Source organism: Pseudophryne corroboree, chromosome 9 (assembly GCF_028390025.1).
Source record: "Pseudophryne corroboree isolate aPseCor3 chromosome 9, aPseCor3.hap2, whole genome shotgun sequence".
Taxonomy (NCBI): Eukaryota; Metazoa; Chordata; class Amphibia; order Anura; family Myobatrachidae; genus Pseudophryne; species Pseudophryne corroboree.
Window position 1 is genome coordinate 428,809,589 of NC_086452.1, and position 18,881 is coordinate 428,828,469.

Below are 18,881 nucleotides of genomic sequence, written 5' to 3' on the forward strand. Positions count from 1 at the left end.
TGTACCGACGGCAATAGAACCAATCGTCTTTGAAAATAAATTGACAACGCAGATACCTGCACCTTTAGTGTAGATAAACGCAGTCCTCCATCTAACCCCGTCTGTAGAAATAACAAAAGACGGGATAACTTGAAAGCTGATGTCGGAAACTTCCGAGCTTCACACCAACCTATATAGGCACGCCAAATTCTGTAATAATGAGCTGCAGTAACTGGCATCCTAGCACGTAACATGGTTGGTATAACCGATTCCGGAATGCCCTCTCTTCTTAAGAGGGCGGTCTCAACAGCCACCCCGTCAAACGCAGCCGCGTTAAATCGTGGTAAAGGAACGGACCCTGTTGTAACAAGTCCGGACGTAGAGGGAGCGGCCAAGGATCGTCTGCGAGTAGTCTGTGGAGATCCGAGAACCAAGCTCTTCGAGGCCAATGAGGAGCCACTAGTATGACTCTGACAGACTCTCTTTTGATCCGTTTTAGCACCAGAGGGAGCAGCGGAAACGGTGGAAACAGATACACTAGGCTGTACAGCCAAGCGATTGTGAGAGCATCCACCGCCACTGCCTTTGGATCTCTCGTTCTGGACACATACTGGAGCGTTTGGCGATTGTGGCGAGACGCCATCAGGTCCACCTGAGGGTAACCCCACCGCTGAACCAACATGTGAAACACCTCTGGATTTAATGCCCATTCTCCTGGATGAAAATCCCGACGGCTGAGATAATCCGCCTCCCAGTTGTCCACTCCCGGAATGAACACTGCCGACAATATCACCTGGTGGTATTCTGCCCAATTGAGGATTCAAGCTACTTCCCGCATTGCCATGCGGCTTCTCGTTCCTCCTTGTTTGTTGATGTATGCGACTGCCGTTGCGTTGTCTGACTGCACTTGGACAGTCTGAGAGCGAAGCATGTGTACTGCTTGTCGTAGTGCATTGTAAATTGCGCGGAGTTCCAGGTCATTTATAGACAGCAATCTTTCGTGATCCGCCAAGAGACCCTGGAGCTGACAATTTTGAACTACAGCTCCCCAACCTCTGAGACTCGCGTCCGTCGTTAGAATTATCCAATTCCAGCCGTCGAACAGTTTCCCTGCGGTTAAATTGTGTACCTTGAGCCACCAGAGTAGAGACACCCTTGCCGACAACCTCACCCTGTGGTGAATCTGCAGATGCGAGCCCGACCACTGTGCGAGCACATCCAGTTGAAATGGACGTGAGTTTAATCTTCCGAACTGAAGCGCTTCGAAAGCCGCCACCATTGTTCCTAAGAGGCGAATGCACAAATGTACCGAGACTGTGCGTGGCTTGAGCACTAATTGTACCAGATGGCGAATAATCTGTACTTTCTGTTGTGGTAGGTAAATTCTTTGATTTACTGTATCGAGAATCATACCTAGGAATTGAAGGCTTTGAGACGGAATGAGATGTGATTTCTTGAAGTTGACAATCCAACTGTGGTGAACCAGTACATTGTACGTTAGCAGCGCATGTTGGAGAAGCATCTGTTGAGACGGGGCTTTGATGAGCAGATCGTCTAAATACGGAACTATTGTCACTCCCAGGGATCTGAGATGAGCTATCATCACAGACATCACTTTGGTGAATACCCGAGGCGCTGACGAGAGGCCAAACGGTAGAGCCTGAAACTGGTAATGGTTCTGGCGTATTGCAAACTAGAGATGAGCGGGTTCGGTTTCTTTGAATCCGAACCCGCACGAACTTCACTTTTTTTTCCACGGGTCCGAGCGACTCGGATCTTCCCGCCTTGCTCGGTTAACCCGAGCGCGCCCGAACGTCATCATGACGCTGTCGGATTCTCGCGAGGCTCGGATTCTATCGCGAGACTCGGATTCTATATAAGGAGCCGCGCGTCGCCGCCATTTTCACTCGTGCATTGAGATTGATAGGGAGAGGACGTGTCTGGCGTCCTCTCCATTAGAATAGAGATAGATAGATTAGATAGAGAGAGATTGTGCAGAGTCGCAGACAGAGTTAGTTTACCACAGTCAGTGACCAGTGCAGTTGCTAGTTAACTTTTATTTAATATAATATATCCGTTCACTTCTCTCTGCTATATCCGTTCTCTGCCTGAAAAAAAAAACGATACACAGCACAGTCAGTCACACAGTGTGACTCAGTCTGTGTGCACTCAGCTCAGCCCAGTGTGCTGCACAGTCATCAATGTATAAATTAAAAGCTTATAATTAATTGTGGGGGAGACTGGGGAGCACTGCAGGTTGTTAGCAGGAGCCAGGAGTACAATTATATTAATTAACAGTGCACACTTTTGCTGCAGGAGTGGTGACCAGTGCCTGACCACCAGTATAGTATTGTTGTATACTACTAATATCTCTTTAAATATCAACCAGTCTATATTAGCAGCAGACACAGTACAGTGCGGTAGTTCACGGCTGTGGCTACCTCTGTGTCGGCACACGGCAGGCAGTCCGTCCGACCAGAATTGTATTATTTATTATTATATACCTACCACCTAACCGTGGTTTTTTTTTCATTCTTTATACCGTCATAGTGTCATCCTAATTGTTACGAGTATACTACTATCTCTTTATCAACCAGTGTACAGTGCGGTAGTTCACGGCTGTGGCTACCTCTGTGTCGGCACACGGCAGGCAGTCCGTCCGACCAGAATTGTATTATTTATTATTATATACCTACCACCTAACCGTGGTTTTTTTTTCATTCTTTATACCGTCATAGTGTCATCCTAATTGTTACGAGTATACTACTCTCTCTTTATCAACCAGTGTACAGTGCGGTAGTTCACGGCTGTGGCTACCTCTGTGTCGGCACACGGCAGGCAGTCCGTCCGACCAGAATTGTATTATTTATTATTATATACCTACCACCTAACCGTGGTTTTTTTTTCATTCTTTATACCGTCATAGTGTCATCCTAATTGTTACGAGTATACTACTATCTCTTTATCAACCAGTGTACAGTGCGGTAGTTCACGGCTGTGGCTACCTCTGTGTCGGCACACGGCAGGCAGTCCGTCCGACCAGAATTGTATTATTTATTATTATATACCTACCACCTAACCGTGGTTTTTTTTTCATTCTTTATACCGTCATAGTGTCATCCTAATTGTTACGAGTATACTACTATCTCTTTATCAACCAGTGTACAGTGCGGTAGTTCACGGCTGTGGCTACCTCTGTGTCGGCAGTCGGCAGGCAGTCCGTCCATCCATAATTGTATTATTATTATAATATATACCACCTAACCGTGGTTTTTTTTGCATTCTTTATACCGTCGTCATAGTGTCATACTAGTTGTTACGAGTATACTACTATCTCTTTATCAACCAGTGTACAGTGCGGTAGTTCACGGCTGTGGCTACCTCTGTGTCGGCAGTCGGCAGGCAGTCCGTCCATCCATAATTGTATTATTATTATAATATATACCACCTAACCGTGGTTTTTTTTTCATTCTTTATACCGTCGTCATAGTGTCATACTAGTTGTTACGAGTATACTACTATCTCTTTATCAACCAGTGTACAGTGCGGTAGTTCACGGCTGTGGCTACCTCTGTGTCGGCAGTCGGCAGGCAGTCCGTCCATCCATAATTGTATTATTATTATAATATATACCACCTAACCGTGGTTTTTTTTTCATTCTTTATACCGTCGTCATAGTGTCATACTAGTTGTTACGAGTATACTACTATCTCTTTATCAACCAGTGTACAGTGCGGTAGTTCACGGCTGTGGCTACCTCTGTGTCGGCAGTCGGCAGGCAGTCCGTCCATCCATAATTGTATTATTATTATAATATATACCACCTAACCGTGGTTTTTTTATACCACCTAACCGTGGCAGTCCGTCCATAATTGTATACTAGTATCCAATCCATCCATCTCCATTGTTTACCTGAGGTGCCTTTTAGTTCTGCCTATAAAATATGGAGAACAAAAAAGTTGAGGTTCCAAAATTAGGGAAAGATCAAGATCCACTTCCACCTCGTGCTGAAGCTGCTGCCACTAGTCATGGCCGAGACGATGAAATGCCAGCAACGTCGTCTGCCAAGGCCGATGCCCAATGTCATAGTACAGAGCATGTCAAATCCAAAACACCAAATATCAGAAAAAAAAGGACTCCAAAACCTAAAATAAAATTGTCGTCGGAGAAGCGTAAACTTGCCAATATGCCATTTACCACACGGAGTGGCAAGGAACGGCTGAGGCCCTGGCCTATGTTCATGGCTAGTGGTTCAGCTTCACATGAGGATGGAAGCACTCAGCCTCTCGCTAGAAAACTGAAAAGACTCAAGCTGGCAAAAGCACCGCAAAGAACTGTGCGTTCTTTGAAATCCCAAATCCACAAGGAGAGTCCAATTGTGTCGTTTGCGATGCCTGACCTTCCCAACACTGGACGTGAAGAGCATGCGCCTTCCACTATTTGCATGCCCCCTGCAAGTGCTGGAAGGAGCACCCGCAGTCCAGTTCCTGATAGTCAGATTGAAGATGTCAGTGTTGAAGTACACCAGGATGAGGAGGATATGGGTGTTGCTGGCGCTGGGGAGGAAATTGACCAGGAGGATTCTGATGGTGAGGTGGTTTGTTTAAGTCAGGCACCCGGGGAGACACCTGTTGTCCGTGGGAGGAATATGGCCGTTGACATGCCAGGTGAAAATACCAAAAAAATCAGCTCTTCGGTGTGGAGGTATTTCACCAGAAATGCGGACAACAGGTGTCAAGCCGTGTGTTCCCTTTGTCAAGCTGTAATAAGTAGGGGTAAGGACGTTAACCACCTCGGAACATCCTCCCTTATACGTCACCTGCAGCGCATTCATAATAAGTCAGTGACAAGTTCAAAAACTTTGGGTGACAGCGGAAGCAGTCCACTGACCAGTAAATCCCTTCCTCTTGTAACCAAGCTCACGCAAACCACCCCACCAACTCCCTCAGTGTCAATTTCCTCCTTCCCCAGGAATGCCAATAGTCCTGCAGGCCATGTCACTGGCAAGTCTGACGAGTCCTCTCCTGCCTGGGATTCCTCCGATGCATCCTTGCGTGTAACGCCTACTGCTGCTGGCGCTGCTGTTGTTGCCGCTGGGAGTCGATGGTCATCCCAGAGGGGAAGTCGTAAGCCCACTTGTACTACTTCCAGTAAGCAATTGACTGTTCAACAGTCCTTTGCGAGGAAGATGAAATATCACAGCAGTCATCCTACTGCAAAGCGGATAACTGAGTCCTTGACAACTATGTTGGTGTTAGACGTGCGTCCGGTATCCGCCGTTAGTTCACAGGGAACTAGACAATTTATTGAGGCAGTGTGCCCCCGTTACCAAATACCATCTAGGTTCCACTTCTCTAGGCAGGCGATACCGAGAATGTACACGGACGTCAGAAAAAGACTCACCAGTCTCCTAAAAAATGCAGTTGTACCCAATGTCCACTTAACCACGGACATGTGGACAAGTGGAGCAGGGCAGGGTCAGGACTATATGACTGTGACAGCCCACTGGGTAGATGTATGGACTCCCGCCGCAAGAACAGCAGCGGCGGCACCAGTAGCAGCATCTCGCAAACGCCAACTCTTTCCTAGGCAGGCTACGCTTTGTATCACCGCTTTCCAGAATACGCACACAGCTGAAAACCTCTTACGGCAACTGAGGAAGATCATCGCGGAATGGCTTACCCCAATTGGACTCTCCTGTGGATTTGTGGCATCGGACAACGCCAGCAATATTGTGTGTGCATTAAATATGGGCAAATTCCAGCACGTCCCATGTTTTGCACATACCTTGAATTTGGTGGTGCAGAATTTTTTAAAAAACGACAGGGGCGTGCAAGAGATGCTGTCGGTGGCCAGAAAAATTGCGGGACACTTTCGGCGTACAGGCACCACGTACAGAAGACTGGAGCACCACCAAAAACTACTGAACCTGCCCTGCCATCATCTGAAGCAAGAAGTGGTAACGAGGTGGAATTCAACCCTCTATATGCTTCAGAGGTTGGAGGAGCAGCAAAAGGCCATTCAAGCCTATACAATTGAGCACGATATAGTAGGTGGAATGCACCTGTCTCAAGTGCAGTGGAGAATGATTTCAACGTTGTGCAAGGTTCTGATGCCCTTTGAACTTGCCACACGTGAAGTCAGTTCAGACACTGCCAGCCTGAGTCAGGTCATTCCCCTCATCAGGCTTTTGCAGAAGAAGCTGGAGGCATTGAAGAAGGAGCTAACACGGAGCGATTCCGCTAGGCATGTGGGACTTGTGGATGCAGCCCTTAATTCGCTTAACAAGGATTCACGGGTGGTCAATCTGTTGAAATCAGAGCACTACATTTTGGCCACCGTGCTCGATCCTAGATTTAAAGCCTACCTTGGATCTCTCTTTCCGGCAGACACAGGTCTGCTGGGGTTGAAAGACCTGCTGGTGACAAAATTGTCAAGTCAAGCGGAACGCGACCTGTCAACATCTCCTCCTTCACATTCTCCCGCAACTGGGGGTGCGAGGAAAAGGCTCAGAATTCCGAGCCCACCCGCTGGCGGTGATGCAGGGCAGTCTGGAGCGACTGCTGATGCTGACATCTGGTCCGGACTGAAGGACCTGACAACGATTACGGACATGTCGTCTACTGTCACTGCATATGATTCTCTCAACATTGATAGAATGGTGGAGGATTATATGAGTGACCGCATCCAAGTAGGCACGTCACACAGTCCGTACTTATACTGGCAGGAAAAAGAGGCAATTTGGAGGCCCTTGCACAAACTGGCTTTATTCTACCTAAGTTGCCCTCCCACAAGTGTGTACTCCGAAAGAGTGTTTAGTGCCGCCGCTCACCTTGTCAGCAATCGGCGTACGAGGTTACATCCAGAAAATGTGGAGAAGATGATGTTCATTAAAATGAATTATAATCAATTCCTCCGCGGAGACATTGACCAGCAGCAATTGCCTCCACAAAGTACACAGGGAGCTGAGATGGTGGATTCCAGTGGGGACGAATTGATAATCTGTGAGGAGGGGGATGTACACGGTGATATATCGGAGGGTGAAGATGAGGTGGACATCTTGCCTCTGTAGAGCCAGTTTGTGCAAGGAGAGATTAATTGCTTCTTTTTTGGGGGGGGTCCAAACCAACCCGTCATATCAGTCACAGTCGTGTGGCAGACCCTGTCACTGAAATGATGGGTTGGTTAAAGTGTGCATGTCCTGTTTTGTTTATACAACATAAGGGTGGGTGGGAGGGCCCAAGGATAATTCCATCTTGCACCTCTTTTTTCTTTTCTTTTTCTTTGCATCATGTGCTGATTGGGGAGGGTTTTTTGGAAGGGACATCCTGCGTGACACTGCAGTGCCACTCCTAGATGGGCCCGGTGTTTGTGTCGGCCACTAGGGTCGCTAATCTTACTCACACAGCTACCTCATTGCGCCTCTTTTTTTCTTTGCGTCATGTGCTGTTTGGGGAGGGTTTTTTGGAAGGGACATCCTGCGTGACACTGCAGTGCCACTCCTAGATGTGCCCGGTGTTTGTGTCGGCCACTAGGGTCGCTAATCTTACTCACACAGTCAGCTACCTCATTGCGCCTCTTTTTTTCTTTGCGTCATGTGCTGTTTGGGGAGGGTTTTTTGGAAGGGCCATCCTGCGTGACACTGCAGTGCCACTCCTAGATGGGCCCGGTGTTTGTGTCGGCCACTAGGGTCGCTTATCTTACTCACACAGCGACCTCGGTGCAAATTTTAGGACTAAAAATAATATTGTGAGGTGTGATGTGTTCAGAATAGGCTGAAAATGAGTGTAAATTATGTTTTTTGAGGTTAATAATACTTTGGGATCAAAATTACCCCCAAATTCTATGATTTAAGCTGTTTTTTAGGGTTTTTTTAAAAAAACACCCGAATCCAAAACACACCCGAATCCGACAAAAAAAATTCGGTGAGGTTTTGCCAAAACGCGGTCGAACCCAAAACACGGCCGCGGAACCGAACCCAAAACCAAAACCCGAAAAATTTCCGGCGCTCATCTCTAATGCAAACCGCAAGAACCTCTGATGAGGCTGCCAAATCGGAATGTGTAAGTACGCATCCTTGAGATCTAGCGCAATCATGAATTCCTTTGGCTCTAAACCTGCAATCACTGAGCGCAGAGATTCCATCTTGAATCTGTAGTAAGTTACGTACCGATTGAGACCCTTTAAGTTCAATATTGGCCTGACTGAGCTATCCGGCTTCGGTACCACAAACAGACTGGAATAATAACCCTGACCCTGTTGGTGTAAAGGGACCGGAATCAAAACTGCTGAATCCAGTAGGGACTGAATGGCAATTTGCAGAACCGCCCTCTTGTCGTCCGACAGAGGCAGTCCTGTCTTGAAAAACCGCAGTGGCGGAAGACAGTCGAACTCTATTCTGTAACCTCTTAACACTAAATTGCGGATCCACCCATCCGCGGATGTCTGGAACCACGCCAAATGGAACGTCTGAAGGCGTGCTCCCACAATCGGAGAACCGAGATTGGCTGGTAGCCCGTCATGCCACTGGCTTGTCGGTGACCTTAGCGTCCTGACGACTTGTGTTGGTTTGTTGGAAACCACGTCCACGACCCCGTCTACCAGGCGTGGCTGTTCCTCTGCCACGTCCGCAAAATAGGGATTTTTGTTTACTTACCGTAAAATCTCTTTCTCTGATTCCATCTGGGGGACGCTGCGCACTTACTAATGGGTTAGAGTGTGTGGGATGGGAGTTTGGCACAGAATCTATAAAAAACTAACTCCTCCCCCCTCTAACCCCTCCCATCTCCTTCCTGCTCAGCAGATTACCTCAGTTAACGTTTAGCAAAGCCGGAAGAGGCAGAACAGAATATATATATATGGGAGGGATCGCAGCGTCCCCCAGATGGAATCAGAGAAAGAGATTTTACGGTAAGTAAACAAAAATCCCAATTTCTCTTTCATCCATCTGGGGGACGCTGCGCACTTACTAATGGGATTTCCCAAAGCAAGCTAATTAGAGGAGGGAGACACAGACGACATAGCAGTCTGCAAAATTTGATGCCCAACAGAGGCAGTCTCCAAATCAAAAGTATGAAAAACGGAAGAACTTCGTGAAGGTATGTACGGACGACCAGGTCGTCGCTCTACCCAGCTGCTCGACGAATACACCACTGCGAACAGCCCAAGAGGCTCCAACAGGTCGAGTCGAATGAGCCCCTAAGGAATCAGGAACAGGCAACGCCTAAGAAACCTAAGCCTGCTGAATAGCAGAATTAACCCAGCACATCACCCTGTTCTTATTGGCCAGCCAGCCACGCTTGGGCGTAGCAAACAAACCCAACAAGTTAAGAGTTAAGGTTCGAACGACAACCAATAAGGCCAAGTACCGACCCGCCCTGGACAAGCCCGGGACGACACAAGAAGCCCAATGTGCTGAAGGAGAGGAAAAACGATACAACTTGTGGTTTGTAAGTAAAACCACCCTAACTGCATAAACAAAAACACTGTAAGAGAAAAGAAACCGCAACTCAACCAGAGTCCAGAGGTCGGAAAGGAGAAACAGGAGCCATTCTGGAAAGTAAATTCTAGAGCAGAACCCAGTCTGCTAAGATAAGAAGACAAAGTAGTTCTGACAACTGTGTTGTAGAAAAAATAAGAGGCGGAAAGGACTAAGAACTCCAGCTGAGTGACCGTTAAATACACACAAACGATGACAAGTGTTCTGGCACTGTGATTGGTTAGAGAGCCAGCAACGTAGTAGGGCTTGATGACGTTGTTCTCCACTATCACGCCGTCACTGGCAGAATAGACAAAATCCCGGTGATGACGTAAAGGTTGAGAGTGGAGAGCTGGCCGGAAAGGTACCCTGTAAGGAGCCCTGGTCACTCTGGCCTATAGCATTGCAGAACAGAGTCAACAGGCAAATCCGAAGCGGATTAGGAAAACCGAAAGAGCCACTGGTCAAATGCGTTGAAGTACGCACTAGATTTTGCCAGAGGCAGAATAAATATGCTAGATGAAAGTGACAAGGAGCTGACACGGCATCCACGATTGCCACAAGAGGCTCCCGAAACGATCACAGTACAAATGAAGCCCTGAGGTCTATGTCGGCTAGTTATAGACACACCAAAGCCAGAAATCCCCGTTGATTTCACATTCCCCGTTGATTTCACATACTTTAAGGAAGAACAGCCTGAAGATCCAGGAAGTCCGCTTCCCAGTTGCCCATTCTGGAACTGGAGATGACAGATATTGCCGGAATCCAAAATTCCGCCATCTGCATATGTTCGATACTGTTCCGATGGCTCTCCAGCTACAAGTGTCACAGAACAATTGATATAGGCCACAGTGGAAAGACCTTGTAGAAAACCTTGAGCTGGAGTCAAGGCGTTGTAGATCGCCCGTAGATCGGAAGTGACATTTCCACTTCGGACATCAGTTTCATTGAAAACGCCAGAGTTGAAACCAAAAACCGTAATGTCTGAAACTTTTGACTGTGGTTATGACCCTCCATGTCGAGACAGAATGAAGTCCTATGAGTCAGATCTGGATTGTGTAGCCCAACGAAAAGATCGACCAATGAAAATATCTTCGTATTTTAATAGAGAAACTAAACTGCTGTTTACGTAAACTCAATCCTGCCTGAGATTAATAACATTTAATCTGAGATTGAAGAAACCAGGCAGGAGACCGGGGGAATGGAGACACCTATAAAATCACCACTGTCCTGCAGAGGAAGTGTATGTCTGACCCCTGAGTCTATTCTGGTCAGTAAATCCTGCACTCCGCCAAAATTCGAGATACCAGGTATCGCAAAGAATACCCATGAATAACATCATCTGCGAAGGAAGAAATCCAGAACCAAGGTCCGCTGTAGAAAAAAGTGCATGAGACAGTTTTTTTTTGTTGTTTTTTTGCAACAACTGACCCAAAATGGTAGCGATGCCCAGATGACGGGAAAAGGATTGGACTGAATACTCCTGTGGTGGATAGCGAACAGACTGCAATGATTAGAGCCCGTCTAAGATGGGCACTAAAGATTCTTGCTTGGTATGTGTTCCCCAAAATTCAGAATATATGTTCGTGATACAAATTCAGTACATCCAACGGACCAGTGGACTCTGAGAAAGTTGGTGTCCTCCCCACTGGGAACCAGACTGTCCGACTCCGTGGCCCCTGCAGAGGGCACATCGGAAGTCCGTGTTCTAGGCAGACAAATGCCTTCCAAAAGAATACACATTTTCCTGACATAGGTTTAAATACCTATGTCTCAGCTATTATACTCAGGATGAGAACCCACGACCTGTTATACCGCAGGCATACCCCTTATTGATAGAGTTATTTGCTCCTGCCTGCAAAGTACGCTTTAATTTGGAAGCAGAATTTCACGATTCGCAACCAAAATGAATAGAAAGGTGTCATAGCCAGGGAAAAGATGCAATGATAAATAGATAGGGAATAGAGCTTGAGAGACCAAAACCGTCAATGGATAATTTGAAAAGGATCAGCTGCCACAAGAATGGACAACTTGCATAATGCAACTGGTTTAAAGATTCATGCATAAGCCAGGAGAGGGCGTAGGAATATTCCTGTCAGAATGAATACCAATATAATAATGGCCTCACCGTTGTCAATCTGTGGTGACTGTTAAGGTCACATACTGTACTTTAGTAAAGACAGTCGCCTTAGGCTCTCCCCTGATGGATGCGTCCACTAATTATTAGTGGAACCTTCATTAGATCAGTGTCTTCATCAGCGAAAGGATAAAGAAATACTGTCTCTAATAATGAGAACACCGAAACTGAACCGAAAACATTATGTACTAGAGACAGACACATTTCCCTGGAAATATAAACTTTTTCATCTGGTGTGTAGTCAGACTTCCATCAACATTCTCTCACGTGAAGGAAGAGGTGGAAACCAAGAAATTCAGTAGATTATTTCTATCCTGAAGGATCCTCACTGACAGGATCTATCTCACCATTTTCTGTAGATGAAGCCTCAAAACGCCTCTGAAGTAAAGGAGCTATATTGTCTGTCAAAGACCAGACTCGTTGTACAGTATGAACTGATTAAGGAGCTTTGTTCAGCCATTTGGCAAATCATAAGTACATAGCGTACAAAAAATAGAAATAGTCTGTCCTGTTTTGAAAGGTGCACCGGTCCCGGAGGTACTGCAATACCGAGTCAATGCGTGGAGTGGACAGAGCAATCTCTTCTTCCATTTCCCTGTTCTAAACATAAATTTAATACATGGCCCCCAGATAGGGAACATATCAGATATTAAACTGATAAGAACAGATACTACACTTGATCTTAGCCAAAAGGCCAAGTAGTGATCTTATCACCAAGACTAGCGGCTAAGTATTAAACAGAGTACCAGACCCATTACATTGACATAGTGTAAGGAAAAGTAGACTCAAAGAATACCGGTATTTGTGGACCGGTCCTGGAACCCCCATCCCTGCAATTGCAGGGAATATATATAGTGTACACTCTAGGTTTCTTTCACAGGGCGCTGCGCCCTGCCCCTTTTTTAGACTGCTAAATCCCGCCCTGCCCGTTTTTGCGCGCCCTGCTGGACCCAGCCGTGCGCCGCCGGACCGCGCCGCCGGACCCAGCTGTACGCCGCCGGACCCAGCCTCAGAGATCCCTACACCGCCCGGACTCCCAGAAAGATCCCGACACCACCGGAGCAAACGGCCGCGCTGATGTCCCCGACAGCTGGTATTCTGCGCACGGTCTAGGAGTCTCCGGGAAGAGAGGTGAGAGCCGCCTGCCAGAGGCCGTCACCTATATCTATGTCCTATGTGTGTGTATAATCAGTGTATGGGGGTCTCAGTGATACAGTGCTGTGTATATAATCAGTGTATGGGGGTCTCAGTGATACAGTGCTGTGTATATAATCAGTGTATGGGGGTCTCAGTGATGCTGTGTATATAATCAGTATATGGGGGCTCAGTGATACAGTGCTGTGTATATAATCAGTGTATGGGGGTCTCAGTGATCCAGTGCTGTGTATATAATCAGTGTATGGGGTCTCAGTGATACAGTGCTGTGTATATAATCCGTGTATGGGGGTCTCAGTGATACAGTGCTGTGTATATAATCAGTGTATGGGGGTCTCAGTGATACAGTGCTGTGTGTATATCAGTGTAAGGGGGGCTAAATTTACCTTGTAAGTACTGCAGCGGTAAACTTCAATCTCAGTGCTCTCTACCTGGTGCAATGTGTCTCAGTGCTCTCTACCTGGTGCAGTGTGTCTCAGTGCTCTCTACCTGGTGCAATGTGTCTCAGTGCTCTCTACCTGGTGCAGTGTGCCTCAGTGCTCTCTACCTGGTGCAATGTTTCTCGGTGCTCTCTACCTGATGCAATGTTTCTCAGTGCTCTCTACCTGGTGCAATGTGTCTCAGTGCTCTCTACCTTGTGCAGTGTGTCTCAGTACTCTCTCCCTGGTGCAATGTGTCTCAGTGCTCTCTCCCTGGTGCAATGTGTCTCAGTACTCTCTCCCTGGTGCAATGTGTCTCAGTGCTCTCTCCCTGGTGCAGTGTGTCTCAGTGCTCTCTACCTGGTGCAGTGTGTCTCAGTGCTCTCTACCTGGTGCAATGTGTATAGGAGGTTCTACCTGGTGCAGTGTGTATTAGCTGCACTACTGTGTGAAAAACAACGCCCCTAAATTTTTGCTGCGCGCCTTCGGCGCGCACTGTCCATTCTTTATCATTTGGGGATGGGAGGGCCAAGCATTATAGTATGTACCTAATTTTGCCTTCTAACCGAAAAATGTGCCCCCCCAAATGAAAAATGTGCCCTCCCGAATGAAAAATGTGCCCTCCCGAATGAAAAATGTGCCCTCCCCGTGATCAGCACCCTGCCCTAAAAAATTCCTAGAGTGAACACTATATATATATATACATATATAACTTCACACAGTTAGGGGCATACTCTGAACTGGAGGGAGGCAGGTTCAGGGGAAATTTAAGGAAAATATTTCTTCACAGAAGGGGTAGTGGATAAGTGGAATAGCCTCCCATGAGAGGTGGTAGAGGCTAAGACTGTAGAGCAATTTAAACCTGCTTGTTATATGCATATACTTCTATGTAAACAAGCTCATGGCCTCAGTGCTGTGAGGCAGCAATGCTAACCACTACTCCATCTGTATTATTCTGGATTGAGGTGCGTCTGGCCCACAGAGGCATAAACTGATCCCATGAACTTCCCGGCTGCTCTGCAATTGGTGTCCTGGAGCATGGGGTACCTGTGTCCGTGCTACCTTTAGGAAGTCTGGAGCCACATTGGGAACATGCAATTTAATGTATATGAGAATCAAACCTGTGTACTCTATCTTACTAATACACAGCATTAGCCCACAAGCTATTGGAGCTCCTGTGTAGTAAACTACTGAACTTGTCGTTCTTTTAGGAGATTTGCTGTTTACAGTCATGGAATATACAATGCCACAACCATAGCACACAATAATGTTCCTCATAACTCTGTGTGCTGTGGTTCAGCTCTACCGACTGAGCTATAACGCTCCTTTTATAACATGATGTTTGTAAACCGGTAAACAACTGTTGTCAATTCAGAATAGCCCAACACTAGTTAAGAAAAGATCCCCGCCTGTGTAATAAACAGGGTGAGGTAAAAATAACTTTATTACAGTGAGACTACCGAAATATAGGCACTCAAGAATCACTAAAGAATCTCTTAGAATAAACGAGCTCCAGAGCATATGAAAGGGCTGTATTATACTTGCTGTTTTTGCTGCTCCCCGCCTGTACTAACACGGTGAGACGCTGGGCTCCCTCGTGTTATGTGCAGCGCAGTATCCCCCGCTGACCTGACGGATGGTCTCTAGCAGAGATAGAAGATGGCGCCTATAGCTGAGTCCTGCCCCCACAGATTGAGGACGGCGGCGGGAAGACGCTGCTGGGCGGGAGAACGGGACGCGAACACAACATCCTCTTGCGTCCCGCTGCGGTTACCGCCTTCCCACCCCTGCAACTGACCTTCGTAAAACCGTTGAAATGACTACCGCGGTTTCCATGAAATGAGCGGCGGAAACGGGACTGAACCGCTCCGTCCGCTCTGAGCAGGGGGAGGGTCTGCATAAGCACAATAATAAATATAATAATAAATACCATTATAAATACAATATATGCAATAACAGCCCAACGCTGCCCAGGCAGGTTGTGGCTGTCTTACCAGTACAGTGCCTCCTAGGAAATCCATCCTGCATCAAGTAAGCCCCAGTGACTAAGAGTATGGTGGCTTCTTAGAGGCTCTGCAGAGTGGGAGACACATAACTAACTAACCCCACTCCTAGTATACGTGTCTCCTGTAAACAGGGACTAAGCACACATAAGTAAAATTCAAAATAAACAACAGAAACCTAACTAAAATCTACACTGAAGAAATCTGTGCCTGTACTCCTCAGGCACAAAACTAAAACTGAGGTAATCTGCTGAGCAGGAAGGAGATGGGAGGGGTTAGAGGGGGGAGGAGTTAGTTTTTTATAGATTCTGTGCCAAACTCCCATCCCACACACTCTAACCCATTAGTAAGTGCGCAGCGTCCCCCAGATGGATGAAAGAGAAAGGACTGACGTCTAAAGGATTTGAACGCAGGTCCAGAGTACCTCCGTCTTGGTACCGGTGGAGGAAATGGTAAGAAAACCGACTTTCCTCCCGTGGCCTCAGAAATCCATTTGTCCAATTCAGGACCAAACAACTTCTCGCCACCGTAAGGTAACGCCTCTATACCTCTTTTGACCTCTGCCTCCGCTTGCCAAGAACGCAGCCAGAGTGCTCGTCGTGCCGTAACTAGCGACGATGAAAGGCGAGAAGTGAGCTGACAGACGTCAGTAGAAGCTGTATATAGATACTCCGCAGCCTCACACATTTGATCAGCAAGAAGTATAAGGTGTTCGTCATGTAGGGCAGACTTGAGTTCTGTTATCCATACTATGAGTGCCTTAGTGACCCAGATGCCAACCAAGCCAGGTCTCGGCAGCACTCCTGCTGCTACATACATGGACTTTAGCATAGTTTCTATTTTGCGATCTGAAGGGTCTTTAAGCGTAGTAGCAGCTGGCACTGGTATGGTTAATTTCTTTGTAAGTTTCGATACGGACGAATCAACTATTGGTGGATTCTCCCATGTACATGTCACAGAATCTGGAAACGGGTAACTAGACTTAAATCTGCGAGGTATAGAAAACCGTTTATCTGGAGTCTGTCGTTGTTTCTACTAACATCTTATTAAGAGACTCCGAAACAGGAAAACACATTGGAGTTCTCGTTTAGTAAATACGACCTGATCATTTGTCAGAGGCTCCTCAGTTTCTGTAAACTTCAGAGACTGACGCACCGCTCTGATGAGATTATCAATGCCTGAGCTGTTAAAAATAAGAATTTACTTACCGATAATTCTATTTCTCATAGTCCGTAGTGGATGCTGGGGACTCCGTAAGGACCATGGGGAATAGCGGCTCCGCAGGAGACTGGGCACATCTAAAGAAAGCTTTAGGACTATCTGGTGTGCACTGGCTCCTCCCCCCATGACCCTCCTCCAAGCCTCAGTTAGGATACTGTGCCCGGACGAGCGTACACAATAAGGAAGGATTTTGAATCCCGGGTAAGACTCATACCAGCCACACCAATCACACCGTATAACCTGTGATCTGAACCCAGTTAACAGCATGATAACAGAGGAGCCTCTGAAAGATGGCTCACAACAATAATAACCCGATTTTTGTAACAATAACTATGTACAAGTATTGCAGACAATCCGCACTTGGGATGGGCGCCCAGCATCCACTACGGACTATGAGAAATAGAATTATCGGTAAGTAAATTCTTATTTTCTCTAACGTCCTAAGTGGATGCTGGGGACTCCGTAAGGACCATGGGGATTATACCAAAGCTCCCAAACGGGCGGGAGAGTGCGGATGACTCTGCAGCACCAAATGAGAGAACTCCAGGTCCTCCTCAGCCAGGATATCAATTTTGTAGAATTTTACAAACGTATTTGCTCCTGACCAAGTAGCTGCTCTGCAAAGTTGAAAAGCCGAGACCCCTCGGGCAGCCGCCCAAGATGAGCCCACCTTCCTTGTGGAGTGGGCATTTACAGATTTTTGGCTGTGGCAGGCCTGCCACAGAATGTGCAAGCTGAATTGTACTACAAATCCAACGAGCAATAGTCTGCTTAGAAGCAGGAGCACCCAGCTTGTTGGGTGCATACAGGATAAACAGCGAGTCAGATTTCCTGACTCCAGCCGTCCTGGAAACATATATTTTCAGGGCACTGACAACGTCTAGCAACTTGGAGGCCTCCAAGTCCCTAGTAGCCGCAGGCACCACAAATAGGTTGGTTCAGGTGAAACGCTGAAACCACCTTGGGGAGAAACTGAGGACGAGTCCTCAATTCCTCCCTGTCCGAATGGAAAATCAGATAAGGGCTTTTTCAGGATAAAGCCGCCAATTCTGACACGCGCCTGGCCCAGGCCAGGGCCAACAGCATGACCACTTTTCATGTGAGATATTTTAACTCCACAGATTTAAGTGGTTCAAACCAATGTGACTTTTGGAACCCAAAACTACATTGAGATCCCAAAGTGCCACTGGAGGCACAAAAGGAGGCTGTATATGCAGTACCCCTTTTACAAACGTCTGAACTTCAGGGACTGAAGCTAGTTCTTTTTGGAAGAAAATTGACAGGGCCGAAATTTGAACCTTAATGGACCCCAATTTCAGGCCCATAGACACTCCTGTTTGCAGGAAATGTAGGAATCGACCCAGTTGAATTTCCTCCGTCGGGCCTTACTGGCCTCGCACCACGCAACATATTTTCGCCAATTGCGGTGATAATGTTTTTGCGGTTACATCCTTCCTGGCTTTGATCAGGATAGGGATGACTTCATCCGGAATGCCTTTTTTCCTTCAGGATCCGGCGTTCAACCGCCATGCCGTCAAACGCAGCCGCGGTAAGTCTTGGAACAGACAGGGTCCTTGCTGGAGCAGGTCCCTTCTTAGAGGTAGAGGCCACGGATCCTCCGTGAGCATCTCTTGAAGTTCCGGTTACCAAGTCCTTCTTGGCCAATCCGGAACCACGAATATAGTGCTTACTCCTCTCCATCTTATCAATCTCAGTACCTTGGGTATGAGAGGCAGAGGAGGGAACACATACCCTGACTGGTACACCCACCGTGTTATCAGAGCGTCTACAGCTTATTGCCTGAGGGTCCCTGGACCTGGCGCAATACCTGTCGAGTTTTTAATCACGTGGAAGACTTCTGGGTGAAGTCCCCACTCTCCCGGGTGGAGGTCGTGCTGAGGAAGTCTGCTTCCCAGTTGTCCACTCCCGGAATGAATACTGCTGACAGTGCTATCACATGATTTTCCGCCCAGCGAAAAATCCTTGCAGCTTCTGTCATTGCCCTCCTGCTTCTTGTGCCACCCTGTCTGTTTACGTGGGTGACTGCCGTGATGTTGTCCGACTGGATCAACACCGGCTGCCCTTGAAGCAGAGGTCTTGCTAAGCTTAGAGCATTGTAAATGTCCCTTAGCTTCAGGATATTTATGTGAAGTGATGTCTCCAGGCTTGACCATAAGCCCTGGATATTCCTTCCCTGTGTGACTGCTCCCCAGCCTCGCAGGCTGGCATCCGTGGTCACCAGGACCCAGTCCTGAATGCCTAATCTGCGGCCCTCTAGAAGATGAGCACTCTGCAACCACCACAGGAGGGACACCCTTGTCCTTGGTGACAGGGTTATCCGCTGATGCATCTGAAGATGCGACCCGGACCATTTGTCCAGCAGGTCCCACTGGAAAGTTCTTGCGTGGAATCTGCCGAATGGGATTGCTTCGTAGGAAGCCACCATTTTACCCAGAACCCTTGTGCATTGATGCACTGAGACTTGGCTC

At 47.3% G+C, this 18,881-nt stretch overlaps 1 protein-coding gene and 1 non-coding gene across 9 annotated transcripts in view; both read right to left on the minus strand.

The window, feature by feature from the left end:
* SETD5 (SET domain containing 5) overlaps positions 1-18,881 on the minus strand; it is a 185,427-nt gene that overhangs the window by 68,472 nt on the left and 98,074 nt on the right. The window lies entirely within an intron of this gene.
* On the minus strand, positions 12,110-12,300 carry LOC134959263 (U2 spliceosomal RNA). The gene has a single exon (XR_010187324.1). It is a non-coding gene; the product is annotated as a U2 spliceosomal RNA (small nuclear RNA).